Below are 14,740 nucleotides of genomic sequence, written 5' to 3'. Positions count from 1 at the left end.
TTTTAGCATTGTCTTTATTTATGAGAGGGGCAGGGAACCTGTTTTGAGTCAAGGGTCACTGACCCACAGAAAAGTCAGTTTGGGCCACACAAGTGAGATGCCAAACCCCCACCCCCACTCCCACCCCCAAGCCTCACTAATGCGGTCCCAAAGATGATGGCACAGCTGGCAGGGTGCTGGAGCCAGGGACAAGGTGGTGTTGGATGCTGCGGTGGGTGACAGGGTGTAGGGCCCAGGAACAGGGTGGTGTTGGGTGCTGCAGTGGGTGACAAGGTGCTGGGTCTGGGGCCAGGGTGGTGCTGGGTGCTGGTAACAGTGTTGGTGGGGGCAGGGGACAGGGTACTTATGAGGGGTCTGGGCAGGGGACGGGGCAGCTGGGACCAGTACCTGGCAATCCTGCAGCACCTCTGGGAAGTGTACAACTGCACTCCCCCTCCGCAAATAGCTGGCGTGCGAGCTGCCTGAGCAGCAGGGGCTGTTGCACCCCAGCAACTCACCTCCGCAATGCCATCCTGCAAGGAGGGGGGAGGGTGCGGGGAGCCCTGGGAAAGTGAAGCTCTGTCCCCCCGGGAGGAGTCGTCAGGAGAGGACTTGTAAGCCCCGTAATCTCTTCCAGCTCCCTCCTGAGTTCTGCACCCTCTACCTCCTGCCCTGACTCCTGCTCCCCCACCTCCCTACCCTGAGCCCCCCATCAGACCCCGTGCCCTGAATCCACCCCTCCTGCCCTCACTCTATCACCTTCTGCCCTGAGCTGCCCCCACAAACCTTCCAGCCCCATACCCACACATCTTAACCCCTACCCTTTACCAAGAGTCCCCCATATCTCTGCCCTGACTCCAGCCCTGCAACCTTATACTCCTGCCCTAACTCCCTGTACCAAACCCTGTGCCCTCAGCCCCCCACCTCCTGCCTTCGCTCCAGCACCCTTCAACCCCTGCCCTGAGTTCCTTAACTCTCCCAGACCCCTGCCCTCACTCCTGTACCCCCACCCCTTTTTATTCTAGCAAAAGACAGAAAACTTGCAAATATTGTCCACCAAAAAACTATATCTGATGTTTTAATCAATTTCCTTCTGATATTAATACAAACTTCCTTTCCCCCTCCATTTTTGAAAAATTCTATCATATAAATAAAATATGTACACTTGCCTTTTATTTTGTAATCTCTCCCCCTCTCCACTCCTCCCCCGAAATTACCACTTAAAGATCCAGATACGCTCATAGAGACATAAATATGTAATCACAACATGCATAATATCTCCTCCCGAAGAGAGTGAGGAGGGGAAACCTCCTCTTTGCTCATGCGTTGCCGCCGGGATCTGCAAGTGCTCGGGTCAGTCCCACTCCGTGCCGGCCAATTTGCTCACCCCCCCCTTCCCCTCCTGATCTTCCCCGGCCACCCCCCTGCATCGCTCCCCAGCTCTGCTTCCTGCCGGACCGTTCCTTTTCTTGATCTCCCCTGGCCAGCACCGCTGCGCCTCCCCCATCCCCGCCAAGTCTGCTTCCCACCCACCCTCCCTCCCTCCCGGCCAGCCTCGCGGCCCCTGACTCCCCCCCTCAGCTTTGCTTCCCGCCCACCCGTGATCAAGTGTGTCCATTTTTTGGGGGGGGGGGTCTCCTGGTAGCCCTACCGGCAGCAGCGTCCACGTGTGCAGCTCAAACCAGCTGAGGGGGAAGATGCTGGGGCTTCTCCCCTCTCAGCTGTTCCATGGTGTTTAAACACACAGTGCAGGCGCTCCCTCGGCCCCACACAGTGCCCCTGCATATCCGCCACTAGCCAGCCCTTCAGCAGACAGCCCACCAGGCCAGTCCGCCCCTGCCTCAGTCAGCACGCAGCCAGCCAGCCCCCACTCCCCTCTCTTCCCCTCCAGCACCTCACCCAACCCAGCCCTGCCGGAGGGGAGGGGGGAGAGAGGGGTGCTCCATGGCGGATGGGGGGGTTCCGGGGGGGGAGGGGAGAAAAAAGGATTCTGCCACAGACCCGCCCAGCCTGCCTCACCTTACACTAGGGGAGAGAGTCACACAGGTGAGTTCCTTCCCCCAACCCTGCCTCCTCCCCTTCCTAGAGACCCCAGCAGCCAATCCCCTCCCTCAGACTGTGCTGCAGGCAGTGCATTCGGCTCTCTCTCGGACCCAGCAGCCCTGCTATTGCCTGCTCACTGCTTCCCGTTTCTCCTGGCAGAGTGTGCCCCAGAAATACTGGTGCCCTACGCTGCGTACTCTGCGGATGGCCCTGCACTCGCTCCTGCTCCAGCTGTGGAGCAGAAGTGACCTGGCCACCTGGGAAGCTGCAGCGTGTACCAGAGCAATGCTGTGGAAAGGCAAACAGAGCTGGGGAGCTCTGGCCTGACCCAGCTCAGCTCTCAGATACTGGGGGGTACTAGGGCTGCAGGGAGGCAGCCAGGGCAGGGAAAAGCAAAAAGTTCACACACCCTTGCCAATAATGAGTGGCGATTTCAGACTGCAGTTTGCCTCTGAGATAGGGGCTAGATGGCGACTGGCAGTGGGTCACTGAAACAAGGTGGGTATAGAGGATTGGGGTTCCCTGGGAGGGGAGGACTACAGAGTGCAGGGACATTGCTGCAGGACAATACTATGAGGAAAGGGCATTGTGGGATGGAAGGGACTTGGGGCCTAACGTAGCCCAAAAGACAGAAAACTGACAGTGAGAAGCCAGTCAACAAAGTGTGCTCCAGAAGTGGAAGTGCTAATTTCTGAGGAGACCAGCAGAAGATGCTGCACTGGTGAGTTGACCTCTCTATAATTCACAACTGGACTTGTGCTGTGGTATTAAAATAGTCAAAACAAAACTTCAGCCAATTGTCTGTTTATATCTGCCAAGCAAGAAACACTGAAGCAAAAAGAAACTTGGTCCAATTTTTTTCCCACAAGGATCAATGATTATGTAGCTGAGCATAGTTATACACACAGCATGAAGAGAAGCAATTTTGGTTGGTACAAAAGAAGAAAATGCCATATTCAGTAAAGGGAGTAGATATTGAAATGTAAACCTAAGCCTTTTAGTACAATTTTGATTTAAAGGAGCTGTAATCATATCTTTCTTATCTTGCTGATAAAAAACTGAAACTAAGCCTGAACAGAAACCAATGCAACACAAGATTGAAGATTTTGGACTGAACAAGTGACAAATAAATCTACCATATATTTGAGAGAGTTTGTCTGTTTTCTTCTATTTGTTCAAGAACTCCTCCTAAGCGGTAAGAGATAGGACCACCAAAGTTGGTATGCAGCGTCCTCTTATCATTACTTAAAGCAATGCAAGGGTTTGGTTGTGCCAGGAAGACGAGATGTATCCAGAATGGGATTGCTTCTCAAAATGGCACAGAAAAGAAACACTCAGTTGGCAGATGAAATGGGCTGGCTGGGGACACTTTCTCTTGCCCTGTTTGGGACTGCCCCAGTCCTGAGCCTCCCACCCCCAAGACACCCTTTAGAGAAGGTGTGTGGGGGGGTCTGATGTTCCCTCCCCCGAGATTTGGACAGGGACATTGCTGGCTATTCTCCTTTGTCAGAGAATGAGGGGAAGTGCACAGTTTGCTGCATTCCTCTCCAGTTGGTAAGCCCAGAGAGCAGATAAACTGCACTTTGCTCTTGCTTCCTGACAAGGACAGGAAGGGGAAGAGCAATTAGCCCTGGTACGAACTGGGTAGGAGGGGGTTGGCCCTCTGCCTTGCTGATATAGATATATACATACGCTCCTTTGCCCAGAGTCCCTCCTTACCACTCAACTCTGACTCCTGCAGCCCCCAACCCCCTGCCCTAAGCCTTTCCTTAAGGACTCAAGCAATGCCAGGTAAATGTGCTAGCATAGTAATATTTCAAAAAAGTTATTTAGTATTTATTGTGCCCCATTTTGATATAGCAGTGTCTAGAGCAGTGGTCACCAACCAGTAGATCGGGATCTACTGGTAGATTTTGGAGCTTCTGATAGGTGATCCTGACTGGTTTGGCCAAGAGGTTATCAAGCACAGCACTTCAGCTACCCCACCCCAGCCTGCTGCACATCTCCTGCCCTTTGCTTTGGAACCTTTCCTCCCCTCCTTCCCCAGCCCTGGGAGATTCCTGCTTGCTGTGCAGGGGAGGGAGAGGAGGGTGCTCATGTTAAGGTGCCCCTTCTTCTACCCTGTATCCTATCTCCACAGAGCAGAGAGGGGGCACAACAGGGCTTGGGATGGAGTTTGCTGGCTGCTTTTGGGAGTGGTGCAAGGTCAGGGCATGGGTGAGCCTGCCTTAGCCCCACTGCACCACCACCCAGGAGCCACCTGACATAAGCAGTGCCCAGCTCATACTCACATCCCGAAACCCTACCCCTGTCAGGAACCCCCTTCTGCAACTGAAGCCCCAAGCATCCCTGCATCCAAACACCCTTCTAGAGCTTGCACCTATAATCCTCTCGGATACCCCAACTGCCTGCCCCAGCCTGATGAAAGTGAAGAAGGATGAGGGTGGCGGGGGGGAGAGGATGGAGTGAGCAGGGGCAGAGCCTCAGAGAAGGGGGCACAAAGGAGGCAGGGCCAGGGTATTTGGGTTTGAGAGAGATCTTGGATTACACTTGAATTCAAAAAGCGATCTTGTGCTTAAAAAGGTTGGAGACCACTGGTCTAGAGCTTCAAGCGGATTAAAATTGTAGCAGATGTAAAAGATCTATTAATCCATCTACATACCAATGTAAGGTGGTTCCTTGAAATATCTTTCAATTTTTTTGTCCACCTTATTTTAAATATCTGCAGGGATGGGGCCTTCACTATTTCTTTAGACTGTTTTGTGGTTCTCTTAGTATCAGATTTTCCCCCAGATATTAACAAATTACTCCACGCCCTCCTTGGCATTTATGCCCTTAAATATTAGTATTTATTTATTACATCCCCCTTACTTCTCATTTAGTTAAGATCAACACTAGATGTCATGTCATGACTCTAGAGGTCTGTTTTTATTTAAGATGAGTCACTTATTCCTGATTTTAAGCCTTTCACATAAGTGTTGAGAATGGATGTGTATGAAGTACTTTGAGATCCGTGCATGAAAGATGCTATATGAATGCAAAGTATTATTTTAAACTTCTTCAAATCTGTCTGTCATTTTTATTGCTGTGTCGCTGTGTGCTGACCTCCTCCTACTTTATCTACATCTGATAATAAGGTGCTAAGAACTTACTCAACACAGCATTCCAACTTCAGTGTCACTAAACTCCTGCACCAACGGGCCATCATATCATTAAGAAGAAGAATAGTCTCACTCATGGTGCAGTTGAAATGCATGTTCCACACCTCTGTCATGCCTCAGTACACACAGCCCCAAATCACACTGAGCTTTGCCTGAACCTTTGGGTTAAGAATTACTCAATACCAAAGCTACATTCCAAATCTGAAAAGCTCTTAAATAATTAAACCACAATTTGTTTGATTGCTTAATTCTGATTACCAAGTTGTTCTGAGCCTGTATTTCACCTTTAATAACCTTGCCCTCTTTTTCTGATTGATAACAGCCACCTTCTAGACATGTCTGGGTAATCAAGGAAACAGCTACTGATAGGTCACTTGAAAACTATTGCGCTGGGAACCTGTTAGCAAAAACAAAACCTCTCTGCCCTATCTCCCTATCTCTGCAGTCACAGAAGATCTCTTGGGATTGTTTCCCAGTGTGTTCATTATACAGGCAGTCCCCGAGTTACGCGGATCCGACTTATGTCGGATCCGCAGTTACGAATGGGGCTTTTCTCGCCCCGGAGGACGGGAGCGGCGGGACGCCCAGATAAGCCGTGGTCCCGCTGCCCGCATCCTCCGGGGCGAGAAAAGCTGCTCCCCGTCTCCCTGGTCTGCTGGTCCCTGGCGCGCCTGGGCTGTCCCGCTGCGGGCGTCTTCCGCGGCTTTGCTCCGTGTCTCCCTGGTCTGACCAGCAGACCAGGGAGACGGGGAGCAAAGCCTCGGAGGACGCCCGCAGCGGGACAGCCGCGGCGCATCTGGGCTGTCCCGCTGCAGGCGTCCTCCGTGGCTTTGCTCCGTGTCTCCCTGGTCTGCTGGGGGAGGGGGGGGCGCAGCTAGTGCCCCCTCCCCCCCAGCAGACCAGGCTTTTCTGCCCACGACGCCTGGGGTAGAGCAGCTGGAGAGCTGCTGGGTTGGTCCCGCAGCTCCGCTCCTCGGCGCTACTGGACCAACCCAGCAGCACCCCAGCTGCTCTGCCCCAGGCGTCCCCAAGTCAGCCGCTGCTGAAACTGACCAGCGGCTGACTACAGGAAGCCCGAGGCAGAGTTGCTCTGCCCCAGGCTTCCTGGAATCAGCCGCTGATCAGTTTCAGCAGCAGCTGACTTGGGGACGCCTGGGGTTCTTAAGTTGAATCTGTATGTAAGTCAGAACTGGCATCCAGATTCAGCCACTGTTGAAACTGATCAGTTTCAGCAGCGGCTGAATCTGGACGCCGTTCCGACTTGCATGCAGATTCAACTTAAGAACAAACCTACAGTCCCTATCTTGTACGTAACCCGGGGACTCCCTGTACCACTAACACCTACCTTCTTGCTCGCTGTGGCTCCCCACCACCCTGTCCTGCTGGGCCAGATTCTCTAGTCTCCCTCAGACCAGGCACAGAGTTGGGGGTAACTACTTCATCTCTAGGAGGATGCAGTTCTAGGGCACAGAACCAAGGAAACTTATTCTCAAAAGGGATCAAAACCTTAGATAAATCCATGTTTCTTGGTGTAAAAGTTTTACACAAAAAAAGCTCATGAGGATGTTCGCCCTCCTTATCAGTAGAAAAGAGAGATATGTACACTGGTCATTCCCCAGGTAACAATTATTTAAACTGGGCCTAATAGTAAACAAAAATGTTTTTTATTAAGTACAAAGAGTAGGATTCAAGTGGTTGCATGTGAAAACAGACCAAACAAAGTGACTTACTAAAAAATGAAAACACATAGCTAGTTCTAGTTCACTACAAAACTTATGTTAAACAGTTTCTTTCTCTAGAGCTGTTCTTATTTTAGGTAAGTCATGTCAAAGACAATCTTTTACTTTGACTTGGGTCTGCTGTTCTCTTTGTTTTCTTTGATTCCTAGTGTGCCAGATGGTTCCCCAGGCTACTGATGACAAAACCTGATTGCCATCCCAGGGGAAAGTTATCTTTCATTCTACAGGCAGTCCCCGGGTTACATGGATCCGACTTACATCGGATCCCTACTTACAAACGGGGTGAGGCAACCCCGCACTAGCTGCTTCCCCCCAGCAGACCAAGGAGACGTGAAGCTAGCGCCCCCCCCCCCCCCCCCCCCCAGCAGACCAGGGAGACGCGGAGCGGCTTTTCTCAGCAGACACCTCAGCTTGAGAATAAAGGACTGAGGGAAGTGAGGTGTGGGAGAAGTGAGCTCTGGAGAAATGTTTGGCTAGAGTTTTCCCTACAATATGTACCAGTTCCGACTTACATACAAATTCAACTTAAGAACAAACCTATAGTCCCTATCTTGTATGTAACCCGGGGACTGCCTGTACATCCCGCCCCACTCTTGCAGAAAACTACCAGCTCAAAATGGAGTCCCAGTAGCAGGTGGTATGGTCACATGTCTTACTAGTCCAATCACTTCTGGACTTCAAGGACAAACAGATCTGTTTTAGAAGTCATTAAGTTGACCATCCAGTCATTAAGGCTTCTGAGGCATCAGTAATGGCTCTCATTAGCACATTTAAAACTATAAACAGTCTCATACTTCATATTTCTAACTTTATCTCCCGGAATAATACATGCACCAGAACAGGATATACAGAGCGAGCAGATTATAACATTAAAATTGATAGGTTATTTTGTTCAAAGCATGTTTGAGTTATGCATATTTATATTCCTAAGCCAATTTAATAAAGCAAGGCAGGGGGCTGTGACACCTCCTTTCTTCTACTAACCAATAATGATCACTCCCTTCTCTGAGTGCCAGCAGTTGTGGGAAAAGGAGAGAATTATCCAGGCTGTAGACACACAGGGCCTAATGCAAAGCCCACTGAAGCCAATGGAAAAACTCCAGTTTGACTATACACTGTAGCGAGATTTGAGTCATTTTAGTATCTTTATACCACTGTGACTGGTCATTTGACAGACATGGAGTTCACCTCTTATAGAGCTACTATGTAAGAGTCAAATTAGCATCCTCATTCTGCCCCAGAAGGGAGCCTTTCTGAGCTCCATTTATCTACCTTTGGAAGCAGTGTCTCCCCAGTCTTCTGCTTCCTTTCTTTTTACATGCATCTCTGGAGTGGTACTTTTTTATTGTAAAAAACACTATATTGCCATTATTTAAGCACTTTGCAGATTTAGGGAGCTATTTAGGCTGCGAAAGTAACACTTTAAGGCATCACAACTCATCCATAAACCAGACACAAATGTGTTAGACAGCAGACTGCCTGGGAATGAGTTTACCTAAATCATGTTTTCAAGCCAATTTTAGCTCTATAGGCACGAAAACATCTAATACTGTTCCCATTATATTAGCATGAAGCTAAAGAGGGAAAATAGCCCTGCTCCTTCTATTAAAATCAATGGCAAAACTCTCATTGACTTCATTAGCAGCAGATTTAGCCCATAGGCTGAAATTAATTTTCCTCCATGGTCTAAATGAAATGGATTTAAAAGATAAGAGCCTCATGCATGGCAATTCGTTTGGGGAGCTGCAGTTGAGCTATCTTGAACTTGACTCGTCAGAAGTGCTGAACACAGAGTTCCAGATGAAGTCAGTGGGAGATATGAATCTTCAGCTCCTTGGAAATTATGACCAAGTCTCAAGTCAGGCACTCAAAGTGACTGGATGCTTTTTAAAATGTAGGCCTTGGTCTTTCAGACATAACATGCTGGGTGAACTTAAGGTTCAAGACAAAATCCTTTGTTTTCTATAGATTGCTTTTATCTGTGTGTGTGCATGGAATCTTAAAAGAAAAGATGTTCCTCACCTACCTCCCCCCTCTTCTCTGCAATCTATGCATCACAATAAACTACTAACTAGATTTGAAGTCTGTATTACTTTTGGCAGTAATAAAGAAATTGATGGTGGTATTCTACTCCAATAACAAAACATGAATTGGCAGATAAAACTTGGAATCTTACCAATATGCAATTTATATCGTCATCCAGCTTACAGCCATGATAGAGAAAGTGTTGCTGAAACTGGCCGCAAATAAGTGCTTTATAATTACAGTTCTAATGGACTAACTCCACCAGTTACTTACTAACTTCAGAATCTAAAACTGGGTAACAGAATCAGAGAATATAACATTATTACATACATCATTTTAGTAGGTTTTCAGAGTTACAGATTTGGGGTTTGTTTTTTTTCCCCCAAAGTTTCTTAGCAAGTGCATCTTCTGATTATTGCTAGCTATCTCCCTTACTATCCACACAAATCCTAATTTTTGTTTTTTAAATAATCTGATGATCTAGATTAGAATAATTGGTTGTCAGAGTGATTTAACACTGAAGCTGAGTAATTTAGACCTGTCCTACATAGTGGCAAAATACAATTTACAACTGGTTGTGGACAACCAAACTTAAAAACTCCATACATCCTTTGACCTCGATCTCTACTTTAGATAAAATAGTTTTGTTTGTTTTTTGTTTGGGTTTTTGGGGAGGGTTCAGGGCTGTGGCTGAGAATTGGGGCACAGAGTTGGGGCATGGGCTTATCTTCATGGCTTTGAATCCCTGCTGATGAGAAGGCAGGCTTCCTCCCTGCCTTGGCACCATGAACCATGCTGGGCCCCAGAAGAGGCCAGCATAGGGTCCAGCTTCTAGGTGGAGGCACGCACGCAGCTACACACAGCTCTCATCTGCAGTACAGACTCTCCCCAGTTCCCATTGGCTGGTTTCTTGTCAATCAGAGTTTGGAACCAGTGCTTAGGACAGGGGGCTGCATGAGGAGCCTCATGGCCTTCCTGCCTACAAGCTGGATCTGTGGCTGTCCCCCTCCAGGGTGCAGCACAGTAAGGCTTAGCCAAGAGTTTTCGAAGTGTGGGTTGTGACCCAGCCTTAGCTAGCCACCAGGGTCCCTGAGTGCTGAGCAAGGTGACCCAGTGCCTTACATTCTGTGACCCAATACTGGATCACCACCATCAACATGTTTTGTTAGTCTCTAAGGTACTGCAAGACTATTCATTCTTTTTTAAGTTTTTCCAGCTACAAGCTAACTCTTCTACCCCTCTGAATCATTTACTTTTGTTTGTGAAATTCTGTTTGGAGGAACTCTTTGGGTAAATGTGGATCTCCATTCTGGACTCTAAGTCAGTTACTATCCCCAAATGTTGTTATATTTTACATCATTGCCAAAGAAAATAATGTGTTATAGTTCATCACATTCCTTAGCCACCAGTACCCCACCCTTTATTTATTTTTCTTATTTGCTGTTTTAAAACCTATCTAATTTGGATGGCAAGCAACCTTAAGAAGGAGCAGGGGAATTTTATTTGTATACAATTTGTAAACATTCAGATATTCTGGTTAGGAGCTGAGTAACTGAGGAGAGACAGAAACAGACAGGATAGTTATCTAGAATTATGTATATTTTTTCCGTAAAAACAGTTTTGAACTACTGTAATGTTATTAAGGTTGAACAGTCAAGCACTCAAATGTTAGGAAATGGCACCATTAATTGGACCCCTTATGCATATAAGAATGGCCATACTGGGTCAGACCAAAGGTCCATCCAGCCCAGTATCCTGTCTGCCAACAGTGGCCAATGCCAGGTGCCACAGAGGGAGTGAACTGAACAGGTAATGATCAAGCGATCTCTCTCCTGCCATCCATCTCCACCCTCTGACAAACAGAGGCTAGGGACACCATTCCTTACCCATATTGGCTAATAGCCATTTATGGACTCAACCTCCATGAATTTATCTAGTTATCTCTTTTAAACCCTGTTACAGTCCTAGCCTTCACAACCTCCTCAGGCAAGGAGTTCCACAGATTGACTATGCGCTGTGTGAAGAACTTTCTTTTATTTGTTTTAAACCTGCTGCCCATTAGTTTCATTTGGTGGCCCCTAGTTCTTATATTATGGGAACAAGTAAATAACTTTTCCTTATTTGCTTTCTCCACACCACTCATGATTTATATACCTCTATCATATCCCCCTAGTCTCCTCTTTTCCAAGCTGAAAATTCCCAGTCTCTTTAATCTCTCCTCATATGGGACCCATTCCAAATCCCTAATCATTTTCGTTGCCCTTCTCTGAACCTTTTCTAATGCCAGTATATCTTTTTTGAGATGAGACGACCACATCTGTACTCAGTATTCAAGATGTGGGAATACCATGGATTTATATAAGGGCAATAAGATACTCTCTGTCTTATTCTCTATCCCTTTTTTAATTATTCCTAACATCCTGTTTGCTTTTTCGACTGCCACTGCACACTGCGTGGATATCTTCAGAGAACTATCCATGATGACTCCAAGATTTCTTTCCTGATTAGTTGTAACTAAATTAGCCCCCATCATATTATATGTATAGTTGGGGTTATTTTTTCCAATGTGCATTACTTTACATTTATCCATGTTAAATTCATTTGCCATTTTGTTGCCCAGTCACTTAGTTTGGTGAGATCTTTTTGAAGTTCTTCACAGTCTGCTTTGGTCTTAACTACCTTGAGCAGTTTAGTATCGCCTGCAAACTTTGCCACCTCACTGTTTACCCCTTTCTCCAGATCATTTATGAATATGTTGAATAGGATTGGTATTTATCATATACTATGGCATTTATTATATACCTATGTCTCACTAAGTTTACATAGGAAATAATATATTTACCCCTACTCTTATTCCTAGAAACAGCAAAACTGTTTTGACTTAAAATTTTCCCTAAAAAGTCCTTTTCAAGGAGGGAGAAAATCATCAGGTAAAAGTGGATCTCCATTCCAGACTCCAAGCCTGTCACTCTCCCTAAATTTTGTTATATTTTACATTATTACCAATGAGATAACATCTACACATTACTATCAGTTTCATCAGCCTGAGGCAGACATCTGATTTAGAAAATTTCTGCCCAAACTATTGTTTTATGAGGTACACAGACAATGCAAGTGAAGGTGTGATTGTAGTACACATAAAGCATACCCATGCTAGCTTTACTACATAAGAACGGCCATACTGGGTCAGACCAAAGGTCTATCTATCCCAGGAACCTGTCTGCCAACAGTGGCCAATGTCAGATGCCCCAGAGGGAGGGATCACAACAGGGTAGCAAGGGTAGATAGCAAGGGTACCAAGAACAGTGTAGATGTGTCAGCAGAGTACAACCAGGATACAAGTGCTTCAGAGATTGGCTGGGAAGGCTCAGGCAACATAAGTTACAGTGTGTTCTAGAAGTCCTCTCTCTATGGACAAGTGCTAATGCCATCAGAGTACAGGTTGAAACTCATAACTGGGATCCTCTGGTCCAGCAACATCAATGGTCCTGCATGGATGTTGCAGAACCAGAGAGTCCCTATGGAGGGCCAGTGGCAAGAATTCCTACGGGTCCAGTAGGACAGTGGGCTGCCTGCAGCGAGCTGATGGTGGGGCCGCCCAGTGTGTGGCAGTGGGGCTGCCCAGCGGGCTAAGAAGATTCAATATGTGGCTGGAAGCCACAGTGCATGGCGCATAGCTGGTCCCAAAGCCCCAACGCGGTGCGCTCAGCTGCCCGGCAGGTCCTGGAGCCATGGCAGTTATGGCTGCCCAATGGGGCAGGCAGGGTTGCAAGGCCAGCAGAAGGTGGGGAGTCAGCCGGGAGGCCATCAGCTGGGCCGGGGGAATGGTAACAGAGGTCCAGAAATGACCTCCCTATGTCCAGAAAAATCCCTCATCCAGGACTATTTAGGTCGTGAGGGTCGGGAGGTCCAACCTGTAATCTCACAAGAGCCAGTGAAAAAAGATTGTATGTTATTACTGCTAGGCTGGTCGACTAGGCCAAAGTCCTGTCTTCTCCTACAGATTCGCTGGAGAAGGAGAGAAATACGATGACCCCTTTCCTTTGGACACTGCCTGTTCCGAGAGCCCAATGTCGTTAACCCTTGTACAGTGTCCTGAACACAAGCCATGCTCAGTGCTGTGACCTTCTGTACTATTTCACAGTCCACTCTGCCATCCACTTCACTGCCAGGGATAATATGACCAGATGTCTAGAGCCACCCTACTGATATGTGAAACATGCAGCAACATGGGGCACCATGACATTTAGGGCACCAACTGGGCTGGCAACACATTTGGCCAGGCCCTGGGCAACGTGTGAGCAGGTAGGAGGGAGGCAGCTGTGGACTGCTGAGGCAGGCCTGGGGGCAGCCAGTGCCACCCAGACTGTGCCGCATAGGACTCCAGGGGCAATTTAAAGGGTTCAGGACTCCAGCTGCTACTGAAGCTGTGGTAGCTGCCCAGAATCCTGGGCCCTTTTAAATCACCAAGCTCTGGAACAACTGCTCCCTCCCCCATCAGCATCCCTGGACACCAAATTGTCCCAAATGTGTAACACCAACAGGTGGAACCAAACCTGGGACTTCTGGACATTAGTGCATGAGCCTCTCCCACTTGAACTAAAAGCCAGCTGGCTCTCAGCTAAGGCCATAGAACTCACATTTTTTTTACTCTGTAGGTGATCTCAGTACTGCTACATTGAAGAGTGAACCACACTCAGCAGGTGTATGGGTTATATTATCAGCTACATATGGGCTCTGACCAAAACCCATCCCCTGCTCACCCACCACGGGCTATGAGCCAGCTCCCGTGGCACCTACCCCACTCCACCCTCCAAGTTGCCCTCTTCATCCACCCTAGACTCCAATCTTACTCAGGCATCCTCTAACCCTGGAGAGAAATGACAGTTTCCTTTGAAAGTGCATCTTTCCTCCAGCCAACTGTGCAGCTGCCCTCTGCATGACCCACCTGTGCCTTCTGCCAGCCCCCTGAGGCTGCAGGTGAGCCTCCTTTAACTCTCCAGGATCAGACACGATGGCAGCAAACGGCATGCAATACATCCAGCTCAGGAGAGTTGGCAATCCCACCCAGATCCTGCCCCCCACAGCTTCTCCTCCTGCCGCTCCCCTCCCCACTGAACGTTCCTCTCCGCTCCCCCGCCAGTGCAGGTTTAGGTTGCCTAAGGCATTGGTAGGGACAGCCCAGCAGATGTCCTAACATATTGGGGACCTTTTCTTGTACATAAGCCTATTACCCCTCCCTACTCGCGCACACACACCCTGTCCTGATTTTTCACACTTGCTCTCCGGTCACCCTAGCAGAAGCGGTGTGACCCCCGCTGGGAACTGCCAGCTCAGTGGCCAGGATTAGCAGCGAACAGGGACTGGCGGCGGGAATCAGGCTCCAGCGCCTCCCCGCAACTGTGCTGATTGGTCGCCTGGGCCGCCGGCTGCCTGGGGTGATGATGAGCCGCGAGTTTGGGTTTCCAGCGGACCGAGAGCCCTGAGCTCAGCCCGGACCCGCCCCCATGCGGGTGGTGCATGCTCTGAGCGGCGGGGAGGCCCCGTCCCAGGAAGGGAGACATAACGGTGCCGGCCTGGGCTGTGTAGCTGTTCTACGGGACGGAGGGGGGCGGTTAGGGAGGAAAGGCGCGATGGAGCGCAACCAATCCTCCGCCTCCCTGGTCCCCACCCCGCCCTCCTCCGGATTGGGCCCCAGCACCCCGGCCCCTCACTCCGCCCTCCTCTGGATTGGACCACGCAACCCACTCCGCCTCCCTTGCGGATCATGCTTCTCATCTCCCCAAGCCGGCG

General features: G+C 48.8%; 1 long non-coding RNA gene across 1 annotated transcript in view; it reads right to left on the bottom strand.

The window, feature by feature from the left end:
• Window positions 1-5,809, bottom strand: part of LOC112543808 (uncharacterized) — a 29,102-nt gene extending 23,293 nt beyond the window's left edge. The window contains exon 1 of the long non-coding RNA XR_012902551.1: window positions 1,631-5,809. This is a non-coding gene — a long non-coding RNA (uncharacterized LOC112543808). The remainder of the gene's footprint in view (window positions 1-1,630) is intronic.
• Between the last annotated feature and the right edge of the window lie 8,931 nt (window positions 5,810-14,740).

Source organism: Pelodiscus sinensis, chromosome 3, assembly GCF_049634645.1.
Source record: "Pelodiscus sinensis isolate JC-2024 chromosome 3, ASM4963464v1, whole genome shotgun sequence".
Classification (NCBI taxonomy): Eukaryota; Metazoa; Chordata; order Testudines; family Trionychidae; genus Pelodiscus; species Pelodiscus sinensis.
Note: the sequence above shows the minus strand (reverse complement) of the source record. Positions and strands in the feature narration are given on the sequence as shown.